Source organism: Gracilinanus agilis, chromosome 2, assembly GCF_016433145.1.
Source record: "Gracilinanus agilis isolate LMUSP501 chromosome 2, AgileGrace, whole genome shotgun sequence".
Taxonomy (NCBI): Eukaryota; Metazoa; Chordata; class Mammalia; order Didelphimorphia; family Didelphidae; genus Gracilinanus; species Gracilinanus agilis.
In genome coordinates this window covers 301,509,635-301,525,263 of record NC_058131.1, presented here as the reverse complement: position 1 = coordinate 301,525,263, position 15,629 = coordinate 301,509,635, and the positions used below count along the sequence as shown (strand labels likewise).

The 15,629-nt window shown below is 36.8% G+C and overlaps 1 protein-coding gene across 1 annotated transcript in view; it reads right to left on the bottom strand.

Annotated features, from left to right (window-relative positions):
• Nucleotides 1-15,621, bottom strand: part of SIAH1 (siah E3 ubiquitin protein ligase 1) — a 47,646-nt gene extending 32,025 nt beyond the window's left edge. The window contains exon 1 of the mRNA XM_044664169.1: nucleotides 15,540-15,621. The gene's annotated coding sequence lies outside the window, so the exon portion shown is untranslated. The remainder of the gene's footprint in view (nucleotides 1-15,539) is intronic.
• Between the last annotated feature and the right edge of the window lie 8 nt (nucleotides 15,622-15,629).

Genomic DNA, 15,629 nt, shown 5'->3' with positions numbered 1-15,629 from the left:
AACTACTGCAACAGTCTAACTGGTCCTCTCTGACTTAAATCTCAACCCACTCCAATCAATCCTCCACATGGCTGCCAAAGTGAACTTTCTAAAGAATAGGTCTAAGTCACCCTCCCTACTCAAAGAGCTACTAAGCACCTCATTACCTCCAAGATCAAATAAAACTTTTTTTGGCCTTTAAAGTTCTATATAACTTAACTTCATCCTAATTCTGTCTTCTTACACTTTACACTTTCTTCCATGGAGTCCTACACTTAACAATTCTATCTCCCATTTTTGTTTCTTTAAGCCCCATGCCTATAACATGCCAATCACCCCATCTCTGCTTCTCAGCTTAGGCAGAATTTCCCAGGGACCCCAGCAGCCAATGCCTTCCATCTTCTCTGCATATTTCCTGTTTTTACTTATTTATGTATTATCTCCCCCTTATAAGCTCTGCATGCTTTGTAGAGACCAGGAATCCAGTTTCACTTAGCCCAACAGACATTGTCACTACTTCCCAACCAACTTGTCCATGGCCCTTGCCAACCTCATCATGTACTTTGAAATCTCAGTCAATAACAATCTCGATGGGCAAACTATGGCCTGCATGCCAGATGCGGGGCCTCCTAAAATGTTCTATCCAGCTGTGAGACATTATTCCTAATCTGACAAATACAATGAGTAGGATACAATACAATGAAACCTTGAAAGAGTTCCCTTAGAAACAGACGGACAGATGTGCATTTCCTTTCCTTTGGCCCCCTCTTTAAAAAGTTTGCCCATCACTGTCTTAGGCCAAATTACTTCTGAGAAATTTGCAAAGTTCAGAAGACAGCAGCAAATGTTTGAGCTAGGAGCCCTGAGAAGAAAGGATTTAGTTATAAGATATCCTGCTTTCAAAGAATCATTCTTTAGGTTCATGAACCAGGGTGATTTTTACATGCTATAATGGTACTGGTGGCGAGCTCATTTAGAGGGAAAAATCTGCTAAGAACTCCATCTTGAAGCACATTGGTTCCTGGCATCTTTTCCAAAGCAAATGTGGCCCCAACATAGACTTCCAGTTTTTCATCCACACTACTAAAACTGATTGGTTTGATGGCAAGTAGTCTTTGGCCAGTGAAAGAAAGCATGAACTCCTACTATGGAAGCCCTGGAGAGCTTTACGTATCAGAAGAGAGACCATCGAGAAGATCATTGTCATTGTGATCAACTCCCTAAGTTTTTAAGTTTTGTTTTTTATTTTAACCACCAAACTTTTCCTCCTATAACTGGGGAGAATATCACATCCCACTCCCTAATCCTCAACCCAGTCTGACTTCATATCCTATGATCCTTATACTCTTATTTGTTGCAATTCTTTTTGGATTTCATTTCCCTTTTCTTCCTACAAAACTCAACAAAAGTTTGTGATTATTAAATGAAACAACTACAATAATAAAAAATATATAAGCCCCTTGATGGCAGGGACTGGTTTTTATCTTTCTTTGTATCCCCCTAGCACTTGTTGGCACATTGTCCTGGCATATATTAATACTTAATAAATGCTTATTGGATGACAGACTCTACATGTCACATTTCCACAGAAAATGGAAGCTATGTGAGAACAAGAACTATTTTTGAACTTTATACCCTAGTGCCTAGAAGTATCCTACAGCTATGTGATTAATTTTGCTGCTTGAAAAAAAATATTTCGGGGGCAGCTGGGTAGCTCAGTGGATTGAGAGGTAGGCCTAGAAACATGAGGTCCTAGGTTCAAATCTGACCTCAGACACTTCCCAGCTGTATGACCCTGGGCAAGTCACTTGACCCCCCCCATTGCCTACCCTTACCACTCTTCTGCCTTGCAGCCAATACACAGTTATTGACTCCAAGACAGAAGGTAAGTGTTAAAAAAAAAAAGAAAGGTTTCCATTTCTGCTTTTCATATTATTAAATGATTTCTCAATATATTGTAAAAAGACTACAAAATGATGGAAAATATTTTTCTGCTACTTTAGTAGCAATCTCTTTAGTCTCTAAGTGTAAATGTTAAGTGACTTCTACCAGGTTCAGTGGCTAAACTTTTCAAAAACATTTTATTAAATTGATATTCCAAGGGCAACACAAAGTTGAAGGTAGATGACCTCTGATATAAAGTCTGTAAGATTCAAGACTTACAAAGAATACAAAAAAGAAAATGACAGTTGTTTATAGGGGCAGACACAATGAACTATTAGTGGAGCTGTAAAACAAGCTTAACCATTCTAGAAAGTAATTTGGACCCATACTCCAAGTCACTAAAACAGCAAGATCTCTGGACATAGCAACATTTAAGCATATACCCACAGAGATTAAAGAAGGAAAAGGACCTATTTGTATCCAAAAAAATATTTATAGGGGCAGTTTTTGGTTGTAGAATGAACTAGAAATAGGAACAATGTAGGTACCCACCAAATGAAGAATGGAGCAAATTATGTTATGAATGTAATTGATTATTGTGCCATAGAAAATGGTAAAAGAAGTCATTTCAAAGAAACCTAGGAAGAATTATATGAAGAAAGCACAACAATTTATAAAATTCATTGTTGTAAAAAAAAAACTATGAAAGACTTGATAACTAATCAATTCTGACTCTAAAAAACTAGCAATGAATTGTGCTTCAGTGGTAGACTAGGAGCAAAATGAGACACACTGCCATATCTGGACAAAATGTGGCTCTATTCGTCTCTGTTTTTTACAAGGGAGGATCTTTTTTTTTTTTTTTCAGGGGGTAAAAGGATAAGATTGATTAATGACAGTGATATTCATAAAAACAAAATAAGTGGGGAAAGAAAAGTTTGTCCATAAAAATCATTTTATAAAATCATAGAAGAGAGCACAAGTTCAAAAGGGACCAGACAAGCAGATCAATGGAGGTACTTCTATTAAATATGACATCTACTTAACCAAGTTGTAGATAAGAGATTTCATTTACAATCCTGTTTCTCTTTTTTTTGTACAAAGTATGTTAAGTTTTTAATTAAAATTTTATAAATAAAAAAGGAAACAGGCATATAAAAATTAAATACTTCCTCATATACCTACTGGCTTTGTTACTTAAATTGTAAATCACACAACAGGTCCAAAGCTACATTGGTAAAGGAAGTTTCTCAAGTGTTCTCTCTATTGAAAAAAAATTCCAAATATGGACCAAAAAAAAAAAAATACAATGAAAACAGTGAATTTCAGTAAGACAGTGGAGTAACTGATCATGACTAAGCTTAAAGGCTCTTCTGTGCCACCTCAAACAAAATAGTAGTTGGACTTGGGGGTGAGGGGAGATAAAGAATATCAGTTAAACCAATGTATCCGGGCTACTTAAAGAAGGGTAAAAAATAAAGCAAACATAATGTAAAAGCACAATTCCAGGGATGGTCAAGAAAAAGTATGGGTAGAAGGTCAGATAAGATGGAAGAGGGAAAAATTATGATTGAATGTTACAAAGTAAGATCAGTTTTATCAGTGCTTGTTTTATCAGTGCTTGGTATAGACAAAGCTCAAGGCTGAGGTTAGAAATTAAGGTTTTTTTCCCCCCTGTTTTTTTATTAAACATCAAATAAAACAAATATCCATGAAACTCCATTATATAGAAGCTTACTTTTCAAGTACGATCTGTATTTAACTTTCAAAGTTTTCCTGTTCAACTACAATTTCTTCTGTCCTTTTCAAGGGGAGAAGGGGGAAGGACACACCAGGGGTGTGACACAGAAAATTCTATGCCTAGTATCCTTCCCCCTCTCCCCAATGAAAAAATTAATACCTGTAACAAATATATTTAGTACGGCAAAGCAAAAATTCTACACTGGCCATGTCCAATACAGTCTCATTCTGTATCTTGAATCACCTTTTTGTCAGGAGGAATCACTTTTTTGTTGGATATTTTTCAACAGTTAATCAGTACTGTTAAGATAGTACAGAGTGTCATGTCAAATAGGTTATGTAGGTATATAGAGCTTCTTTTGCCCTAAATCCCAATTGGTTTTTCCTTTAGGAATTATATGATATAGTACACACAAATAATATTGACAAGTTATTATACCTATTTTCCATAACATTACTGTTGGCCTTTAACATTTTAAGTTGAAAGTCTCTAGGAATATTTAATTATACTGATAACATTTATAAAACCTTTTTACAAAAATTCTAGGCCCAAAAATTTATGGTCCAAAAATTTGTGCTCAAGTCTATCAAATATGTCATCTGAAAAAAATGCAATTCATTCATTTGGTTTTTCCTGTAGGGAGCTGAACAAGTGATTTTTGCATTTTATTTGGGTGCTCTACAGTGTTCCAAGTCTATGCAATCATCATGTCATACACAAACAAATATGGACATACAACAATAACTAGCATTTATATAGTATCTGCTATGTGCTGGGAACTGTGCTAAGCACTTAAAATTATCTCATCTTTCTCACAACAACCCTGAAAGGTAGGTGCTATTTTATTATATTCTTTTTAAAATTGAAGAAATGATTTGTCCAAGGTCACAAACAAAGCTACAAAAATGATGCCCAAGGTTGGATTTGAATTCAGATCTTCCTCATCCAACACTCAAAGCCACTGTGCTTACACGGCCCTGGCAAAACACTTTTATTTAGTATGGGTTCCCATTTTGTTATTCATTTGATTTTAAAACTGGTCAATTAAATCCTTAAGTTGGTCAATAAGTTCTCTGTTTTGTCAACATATTTTGTAAACTGACAAAAATTCTCAATGACCCTATGCTTTCTCCCAGAAACAAAATCCAATGTTCTAGTATTCTCACCAAAATGGTTGGTCGATGCCATGAAAAAGCTACAATGAAAACTCCAAGTCGAAAACGGATTCTCTACAGAGGGTGAAGCCTTTCAGATGCTACTTTTTGTGCATAATATTGTACTAGTTATATTAAGTCTTAGAATACTGCAGTCTCCTAGACAAGTGAAGTAACTACTCAAGAGTTTTCTAATGCATGCAATTAGATAGACAACATATGAAACTCACTCATCATACAACAAATAGACAAGTTGGTCCCAAAATTAAACTAGGAGAGGGAATTTAGTTTAATGCCTTTGGGAAATCATGAAGCTCCTTATAATGACCCAATTAAAAAGTCCTGGGACACAATATTCTCCAAAGAATTAAAAATGTTTGCTGTCAAAGGAATAAACATGGAGAAGCACATAGTGGTGTGCAGCATAACAAAAAAATAGCTGCAATAAAAGATCTTATCAAAGAAATGTATAATCAAAAAAGATGGGCTAATCACATGGCGAAATCAAGAAATAATCCATGGTAAGCCTATGTGCTCCATTAGCAACCTTATAATGTCAAGTGAAACATTACATTCCTAAATGTTAACTTTATGAGTAGACATGAACAAGAGTCACAAAGTATGAATAGATATAGATGGCATCTAATCTAAAAAAACATAACACAACAATGAGATTATGGGTCTATTTGAATATTTGAGTTCTGGTAATGTTGGCTGTGAAACATGGAATACCAACATTGATTGCCACTGTTAAAATTGTAGACCACTTAAAAAGCCATGAAGACTTATGGCTTATGGTTGGAATAAACAAGCTGCAGTAACTGATAGAATGGTTGTATGTTGCAATGATACCCAGGTAGGATGAGCAAATAAAAGGAAGGGTCCTAGAAAATTCTTCAGAAGACCCTGTCCAGAGAGAACATGAACAGGTTTCACAAGATGAAAAGGCATGCTTTGGTTGAAATAATAATCCATCTAGGAAATGCAAATCAAAACAATTCTGAGATATCTCACACCCATCAGACTGGCCAAAAGGGCAAAATGACAAATGTTGGGGGAATGTGGAAAAATGGGGCCACTAATACACTGCTGGTAGAGCTATGAATTGTTCCAACCATTTTGAAGAGTAATTTGGAATTATCCTCAGAGAGCTATAAAGTGTGCATACCCTTAGATTAAGCAATGCCATTGCTTGGTCTGTTTCACAAGGAGATGAGGGAAAAAGGAAAAGAACCTCTATTTTCCAAAACATTTATAGCAGCTCTTCTTTGCTGTGGCAAGGATTGGAAATTAAGGGGATATCTACCATCTGAGGAATGGCTAAACAAACTGCAAATGTATATCTGCCTGTTGAAATCTTTCTCTTCCTTTAAAAATTACTGTAGGGGGCAGAACTGGGTGGCTTAGTGGATTGAGAGTCAGGCCTAGAGACGGGAGGTCCTAGGTTCAAATTTGGCCTCAAGACACTTCCCAGCTATGTGACCCTGGGCAAGTCACTTGATCCCCATTGCCCACCATTACCACTCTTCCACCAAGGAGCCAATACACAGAAATTAAGGGCCTAAAAATAAATGAATGAATGAATGAATAAATAGAGATAAAAATAAAAAATAAAAGTTACCACAGTTGTCACCACTTCTATGAATCTCTCCTCTCACCTCTTCCCTACCCTCAGCAAAGTTAACCTCTCATTCTCCCAATCTATATTTTACCTCTACTAGCCACTTAAGCTCTAACTGGTTTAATAGCTTTCTATATTCATCTTATTATTCTCCTACTATACGGACTCCTTGAAGGCAAGATTATCTCTTCCTCATATTTATATCTAAAGAACTTACATAAAGTGGGTCCATAAGAAAGACTTAAATTGAAGGTTTTGAGCCTAAAAGTTGTTGGAGGATTCCAGGTGAGAAAAACAGATGTGAGAATGATAATTAGAGAAGGAAAGTTTTCTCACATACATGCAGCAGTTTTTGTGAAATGAGCTTTAGAAGAGAAGTTGATAAGCTTGGAAAACTATAACCCTGTGTAACAAAAGCAGCACCAGATCTTGGTAACTACAGAAAAGAGAATAATAATATAGTAAATCCTTCTCTTAGTCCAAATGATTACTGCACACTAAAGAATAATCTTTATAAAATCTGTTATTCTTAAATCTATAAGCACATAGCACCAAGAAATGTATCTCCTTGAGTCCCAGTAGTCAACAACACGTTGCTTAGTAGAGCAATTACTAAATATTAAAATAAGGCCAAATTCCTTTTATTTGCTCAAAATTTCCCTGGGGCCCATCTATACTGAGGCTATAGACCAAAAGTTATCTTTATAATTACAAGAATTTTTTGGCCAGTCAGCTTGAAAATTTTGTGTTCCATCTAAATAAAACCTAAAGATTTATCAAGTCATTTTGTGGGGGGAAAATATACTTTTTTAAGTATAAAGTAAGTGTGCTAAACCACACTTTAAAGATATTCTTGATGATCTTATCTGTTTGCTTCGACTTTTCAGACAGATTCTTCACTTAGAAAGGATTTTATTTAAAATAGCTAAAATTTATAAAATGTTTTAAGATTAAAAAGTGCCTTTACCTGGAGACTCAGTAAGGTTAAACAAGATTTGTCAAAGTCATTCAAAATAGTAGTCAGAAACTGACCCTACATCTTCTAATTCCACATTCAGCATTCTCTCCACTACACCACATTTTAAGAGAAAGCTTATTTTCCAAAAGAAGGAATAGATCACATCAGAAACTGTGTTAAATATGAGCTTCTGACAAATACTTGAAATTTAACATATTTAATAGTAATTACAAAACATTAAGGAATTTCACATTGGATAAAAACCTGACTGTAATGAAATAGTAGGCTGTGCTAAATGATTCATCTCTGACCTGGTATAAATTCAGTATCCTTAAAATATGAAACACTGAAGTAATAATACAAAAATAGCCTAAAATCATAGCAAGCTTTTTTCAGGTATATTTGTAGGCTGCAAATAACCTCTTATATGTATAATCTATTGCCACATTAAAAAATAGGAAAGCATTTTACATAAAACTTTTTTTTCATCTTTGAGGTTTCACTACTAAGCATCACACTACTACTACTAAGCATCACACATTTTATAGTAAAAAAAGATTTAAGGTATTAAAAAAATCAGTTTTCCTAAAATTTCTAACTTACAGGTTCCAATTTTTATAGTAGCAATCTTCTAATAAGTTTGCTGAACAAAATAACTTTTTTTCCCCTCAAAAGGATCAAATTAGAAGGGAAAAAAGCAAAGACTTCATTTCGTTAAGCAAAATTTCTTCTCTTATTGCTCAATGGATGGTCTTAACTTTTAGCATGTCAATTTGTAAGAGCTTAAAAAAGTAAGACCAGTAATTTTTTAAAACCCAAACTCTCTATTAAAAACAGAATTACTTATGTGTTTCTTCTCTCTTATATTGAGGGGGAGGTAGACAACTGTGCTGTAGGGAGGTCACAAAATAATATATATATATATACATATATATATATATTTTTTTTTAGAAACCTGGATCCACACATTTGCTTTGTCATCTTCTGTATAGAACAGGTCAGGACTGATCCAGTTAGAGAGCTGCAGTGTAAGATTTAGAACTGAAAGGACCTTATCTAGTCAAATCTCTAAAAAATGAAGAAACTGAAGCCTAGAGACATTAACTTTCTCAAGGTCACACAGGTAACTAACAAAGCTGGGATTTCTTCAGATACAGGTCTGAACAAAAACAGAAATTAGTTCTGGTCTGCAGTAAACCTACACAATTCAGTCCGACCCCCTCAGTCATTACACCTAATCTAAGAGATATTTATTTGGGAGATTAATTCCAGGAAAAGGTCCATGCCTAGGCAAATTCTAAATGTGAACCTGGAAATACTGAATTTAACTAAGCATCTATCTATGCTTTTTTTCAGGATGGTCCTGAACTTCCACAGCACACTCAGTGTCCCCTAGGTAATTGGACTGAAGAACGTTCATCTGTCTCAAATTACAACTCAAGTTTTATACTAGAACAAAAGTAAAATGAGTTTGAGCACCTTCATTTAATTCTCTTTTCCCTGGATTTTATTTCTGTAGCTGCTGCTTCAATACTGGTAAACTTCTACCAGTCTCCTCATTTACAAAGTAAACTTAGATAGGCAGAAATAAATCATTTAAGCTATCCTACCTCTGATGCTTACTATCTGAGTAACTTTGGGTTGAGTCACCTAATATCTCCCTGAGCTGTTTTCTCATCTGTAAAATGAAAGGGTTGGACCAGATGGTTTCTGAGGTCACTTCCAGCCCTACAATTTTTTCTTTTCTGCTGAAAAACTTGAAGACTACCTTTATCTTTTTATCTCCTGCATTTAGTAATGCATGGCACAAGACAGGCATTTATTAATATTTACAGACTTTATGATTTTCCATTTCCTCAGCACCCACCAACCCTACAAACACCTATGGGCTTACACCACACCAATGTCCCTACTCTATTAAAGCTGTTTTTTTAAGCGCTAATAGCCAAATTGTATTGCCTTCACTGACAATCAATATAGCTTACCATCACTTGACCTTGATTTGCAGGTATCATTCCTAACAGTTATCTCCAAACATTAATATTTTTGTAATTGGTAAAAACTCTAATATTGACATCTGTAATTATATTTTATCTTACTGTGTTATCTTGATTTGTTTCTTGAATATAACATGGGTGAATACTTATTCATTAAGGACCTACTATGTTCCATGCACTGTGCTAAGCACTTTACATCTCAATGATACCTGGAGACAAAGATTTTAGTAAGCCAAGAAAATCTTGCCCTTTGGACTTCTTTCTAAAGTAGGGAATTCTTAATCTGGGTCTGTGAACTTTTTTTTTTAGTATTTGATCATTGCATTTCTTTAACCTTATTTTCTTAGTAACCAACTATGACAGAAGGGCAAAGGTTAGGCAAACAGGGTTAAGTGACCCTAGGACCACAGAGCTAAAAGTGTCTGAAGCCAAATTTGAACCCAGGTCCTCCTGACTCCAGGGCCTGGCATTTTTTCTCCACTGTGCCTACTAGCTACCCCTGATTATTGTATTTCAAAAAAAAAGCCAATACGAATTTATTAAGTGCCTACCATTTGCTAAGCACTTGTGCTAAATGCTGGAGAATACAAAGGGGAAAAGTCCCTGCTTTCAAGGAAATAATATAATGAGGGAGAAGACATGCAAATAAACATGTATGAGAAAGACAGAGAGAACAATTATAAACTGGAAATAATCACAGAGAAAAGATACTAACTAGCATTAAGGGGGAACTCAGAAAAGCTTCTTGCAAAAGATGAGATTTTAGTCAGGACTTCAAAGAAACCAGGAAGCAGCAACAAGGAGAAGGAAGAGAATTCCAGGCATGAAACTTATATAACTGGTTTCCTCTATAATCCTTGTAATTCTTTATATTTTATATATTTTAAAATAGTATTCTGCAAAGGAGCCCACACATTTCAGTCTTATAAAGGCATCTAAAAACAAAAAAAAGGTTAAGAATCCCTACCCTAAGCAGAGAATTTTGGATAATTTGGATAATTTGTTTCTGACAGTCCTGTGCCAAACAAATGGACTACTGAGATGATCTTCCAGAAATCCAAAAGGCCTTGCATTATTAAACTAGAAACGCAATCAACTCTTTATATTTCCAGTCTCTAATAATTCTTGTTTACAAATGCTTACAATACTTTCCTTTAAGCAACCCTATGAAGTAGATAATGCAAATTATTATACTCATTTTGCATATGAGGAAATTGTAGCACATTTAATAGCTTGCCTAAAATCTGAGTCAGACCTACGACTGCATTTTCTATGATAGCTTGCATTCTCTTGCCATTTCTCAGTTTCCTTAAAGAAAAGGAATTCAAACCATTTGAATCATACATACTATCCTAAGAAATACAAAAGCCAAATGCTAAATAAGCCTATTTATTCCCTGAGCCTACCAGATGGATGTCCCCCGAAACCATTAATAAGAGTATACCTTCACAGTATACATCCTAACATCTTATCTCCCTCCAACTACTCCATAAACAAAAACTTACCAGTATTTACACACACCTGGGTTTATATCTACCAGAGTTCAAATTTTTCACAACTCCCATCATGCAGAATGTATAATTAATCTGATCCATTAGAACTGAATTAAACCACCCCCAAAAAAAATTACCCCAATTTGAGGATCAAAAGTATGACATTTACATGAATTTGATCTTAAAAGTTCAGCAAGACAAAAGAAATAACACATACACCTTGAATTTCTAAATATAAACAAAGTTTCAATCATAGAGGTTTTTTGGTCTAAGTAATAAATCACTGAAATATTTACAAATATTTTTATGGACTTCAAAATTGGTATTAAAACAGTTTTTATTCCTATTATCTTTGAATAAATGAAACATCATGTAAACTCCTGGAGGTAAGGGACTGTTTTACTGGGGTTTGTCTTTGTATTCACAGAGGCAAGCTCAGTTTAATGAATGTTGGTTGAGTAAGTTTTAGTGAAAATTACTCTGTAAAAGTACACTAACAAGTCTGCAAAGTAGGCTGAAGTTTTTTTTATAAAGAAAAAACCTTGACTCCTCAACCAACCCCCCCCCCAAGAAAAAAAAACATTAGTGTAGTTCCACATTGACTTAGGGATTCCATTACTGAGGACAAAGACAAAAAGCAGGGATCAGCAAACAGCAGCTAGCCTGAGAGTCACATCTAATCAAAAGCCTGCTTTGGTCATTTTAAAATACAATACTTTACTTAAAAATTGCAAAAACCATTCTTAGATCACAGGCTGTACAAAAAAAGTCAGTGGGCCAGATTTGGTTTTTCGACTGCTTTTGGACCCGACATAAAGAAATATGCTAAACTCTAGAGATACAGGATAAACAGAGTAATCTCAGAGAGAAGACATTAAGAAGATTGGAAAAGGCTTCTTGTAGAAGGTTGAAATTTCAGCTGGGACCTGAAGTCAGGAAAATAAAAGCTGAGGAGGGAGGGCAGGAAAGCCAGTGAAAATGTTTGTTGGAGTCAGGAGATGGAAGTGTGAGAACAGCACAGCAGAAAGGCTGGTTCCCCAATCCAGATAAAGGCAGAGGGTATGTGCAATTTATACATAGTTGTCTACTCCTTTATATAGCGAGCTCCCTGAGAGCAGAGACTGCTTTTTGCCTTTGTTGGCTCTTTCCAGAACTTAGTATAGTGCCTGACATTTAATAATGTGCATAACAAATTTGATTAACATGAGGGACACATAACATTATATATGAAGAACTATACGATGACGTGGAAAATGAATAAATGTAGTAATGATGAACAAAACCTTTATTTTATAATAAACATGTTCTATTTACAATGCAGACTAATTCAAACCTTAGGAAAAAATATCTAATCAAAAATCCAACACTGTTTCAAAATATTAATCTCCCTATCATCATCATCTCTAAATGGCAATGTTTAAAAGTCATTAGCTTAGGTATTGCCCCTGAATGGCATACAATGTGTTATTAGAATGCCATTTGCAACATTGATTCTTAAAACAAGCAAAAACTCTCAAAATAAGTTCTCCTTCACTAAAGTCTTTAGGCAAAGACAGAATGATTACTTGGTTGGATTAGATATCTATGCGGTCACTTTCAACTCTTGAGGTTCTCTAATTTTATTCTTAATATATAGAATTAATGTTGCTAACTGCAAAGTAAACTTTAGCACACACTTCTTACTAACATTGGCAGCTTCTAAGAATTTGCTTATATTATACTAACAAATACCGCTTTCACAATGGATTTGTCAATATTTCTATAAAAGTAATCTAAATGAATAGATAAAAATAAAATGAAATACTTGTTTCTATATTGAAAAAACTTTATATTGGCAGCTAGATGGAACAGTAGGTAGTTTGGCAGGCCTGGAGTCTGGAAGACCTAAGTCAAATCACACTAAGACTCACTGTGTAAGGCAGTGTGCCTGACTGCCAGGTCTGCCTAAGTTTTCTCAATTGTAAAATGGGGATAAATAGTACCTACCTCCTAGAGTTGTTATGAGGCTTAAATTAAGCATATGTCAAGTCCTTAGCACAGTGCCTAGCACATAATAGGCACTTAGTAAGTGCTTGGTTCTTTTTGAGATTAACAATATAAATCATAAAAAGGTTTATTAAGTACCTACTATGTGCTAGGCACTGTTTTAAACCTGCTTAGGAAACAAAGATAAAAAGTAGCCCCTGCTCTCAAGAAGCTTACAGCCTAATGAGAGGGACAACATGCACTAAGTATAATAAAGGCATATACAGACAATTTTAAATAATCACATTAGGAAGGCACCAGAATTAAAGGGAGAGGGAAAGACTTCCTATAAAGGTGCAGCAGCATGACATAGGAATCTGAGTTGCTCTATTCTTCAAATCAGGACCACCTGGTTTAAAGTCCCTCTTCTGGAATACTGGCCAGGTGATGCTAGGCAAATTAATTTCTCAAATCCCTATGAAACACTCTAAAACTATAAAATACAGAACTGCTGTAATCTTGAACTTTCCAATCTCACCAAGAGCTCACTACACAGATAAAATTTAAGATCCAGACACAAAGAATTCCAATATACATCAAATTCATCATACTATTTAAATGAGTGTTGTTTTCATGTTGCACTTGTATGTAACTATAACACTTGATTATTACATAATGCTACCTAACTCCTAGGGTTGAGAGGATAAAATGAGATATGTGATATCCACAAAGCACTTTGCAAACCTTCAAGTCTATATAAATACTAGCCATTAGGTCTGTATTTATAGAATCCTTCAGGCTGTTAGCTACAGAAAAAAAGGCACCTTATTTTCTAAATTTGTATCTTTCCAAAGCTTCCAATGCTCTGCACACAGTAGGTTCTTTAAAATGTTTGCTATATGAATTCTTGAAAGCAAATTCACCTAGTCAGAAAGATAAGACTCCCTCCCAATGTAAATGCATCCTTCATTTGCTAAACACCTGTTCTGCATAATTCCATATTGTCTATTTCTTAAATCCCCAGAAAATAGCATTCCACAGCAAGTTCTAGTAATAAATTTTCCCATCCTGTTAACTCCTAGTAGAATCACAATTTTTCTAATATCTAATCAATTTTTACTACAATTTAAATCAACTTCCTTTCATTGCAAACACAAGGCTACCACATTTGTCACTAAACTACTTTGAGATTCTGTGCCTTATCAGAAAGCAGGGAAGGCTACAGGCCATTTTACTAAATGGCAACCGCTCTACTTTGCTTAGTTGGACCAAAAGTCGCAAAGTGAAGTAATCCTTAAGTTTAAGCAACTGGACTTTCACCTACAGTATTTAATTGCTCCAGTCTATTTAAATCATTTTAAACTCACAATATAATTGCCAAGTATCAACATCACCGCCCCCACACCCCAATAATACAAAGTCCTAGCTTCCCCAATCAGTTACCTCACTACCCTAATAGGCTACCAAATGAAAATCTTTTAAAATGTTTATTTACACATCCTACCCTGTACACTTACAACGTACCTAAGCAGTGAACACAGACACTTGTAGTTGCTTATCAAGGAAAGAAAAAGTTTGTTCACCTAGGGAAGAAATAAAATGGATACAATCCTTGTTCGTTAATACAGCACGTGTCAGACTTCATACGGAGGCAATTCAACTTTCAAAAGACAAAATTACTCTTAAAATACGTCTAATCAATGCTAAATATCTTTCCATTATGTCAGGAGCAGTTGAGAGAGAGGAACAAAATATCCAAGTGGGCCTGAGGAAGCAAAGAAGCACATGCTCAACAATTGAGAGATTAGGTTGTTTGGGTTCTCTATAAATAAAACAAATGTTTCCCGCCAACTCTCCCAAACTTCTAGCCGAATGATTAGAGAACAAGGTTATCTTGGTCTTTAAAAAGCCAACTCTTTCTCATTCAGTAATTCATTCATTCACAGGATATTTTTTTGCATAAAGAGGACGATTGCATTCTCTGCAGTGCTCAATTCAGGGCTCAGACAGGATAGAGTAAAAGTGGCGAAGTCCCACGTAACGGGGACGGATCCTTGGGACATCTGGAAGAAGGAGGATGACGACCACAACCCCAGAATGAGAGAGGTGGTGGAGTATCTGGGGGTACAAGGTGGGGGAGGGAGGGGACGGCTCGGTGGCTCACGGTACAAGACTCAGCTGACCTCCGCCATGTTGGCCGCAAACACCGGCCCCATCACAACAAAGCCCCGCACGAGGGAGCCGAGCAGAGGCCGGTCAGCACCTCCCCCTACGCCTCCCGGGGCGCCGGGGCGAGGGAAAGCCCCTCTCGGGCCTCATTCCACTAGAAGAGGCCCAAGCTCTAGAGGCCAGGGCCTCTCCCCAACTTCCACCCCAGGCCCGCTCGGGTCCCAGACGCCAAGGAAAGGCCCCCGGTGGCGGGGGAAACCCGACCCCGGGGGCGGGGCGGGGCCGGCCTCAACTGGGCCGCGGAGCGCAAGCTCTCTTCCCTTCCCAGGCCGGAGACAAAGGCGGACCAGAGGCCGCGGGCTGCCCGCGGGGGTGGCTACGCCGCGCCGAGCAGGGCCTGCCAGGCTTCCCTCCCCTTCTTCCTCTCAGCCTTCGCTACGAGGAGGCGGTTTCTCCTCGGAAGAGCCGGCCGCCGCCATTAGCTGGACCTCGAGTCCTGAGCGGCGCCACCTCCCCCCGCACCGAGCACCCCCCGCCCTGGCTCCCCCGGCTCCTCCCTCAGGCTGGGCCGCACTTACCGGTGGGCGGAGAGCGCGACCGGGGCCCCGTTTCTCGCTCCGTCTCAAACGCGCGGCTTCCTCCGTTTCTTCCTCCTCCTCCTCCACCTC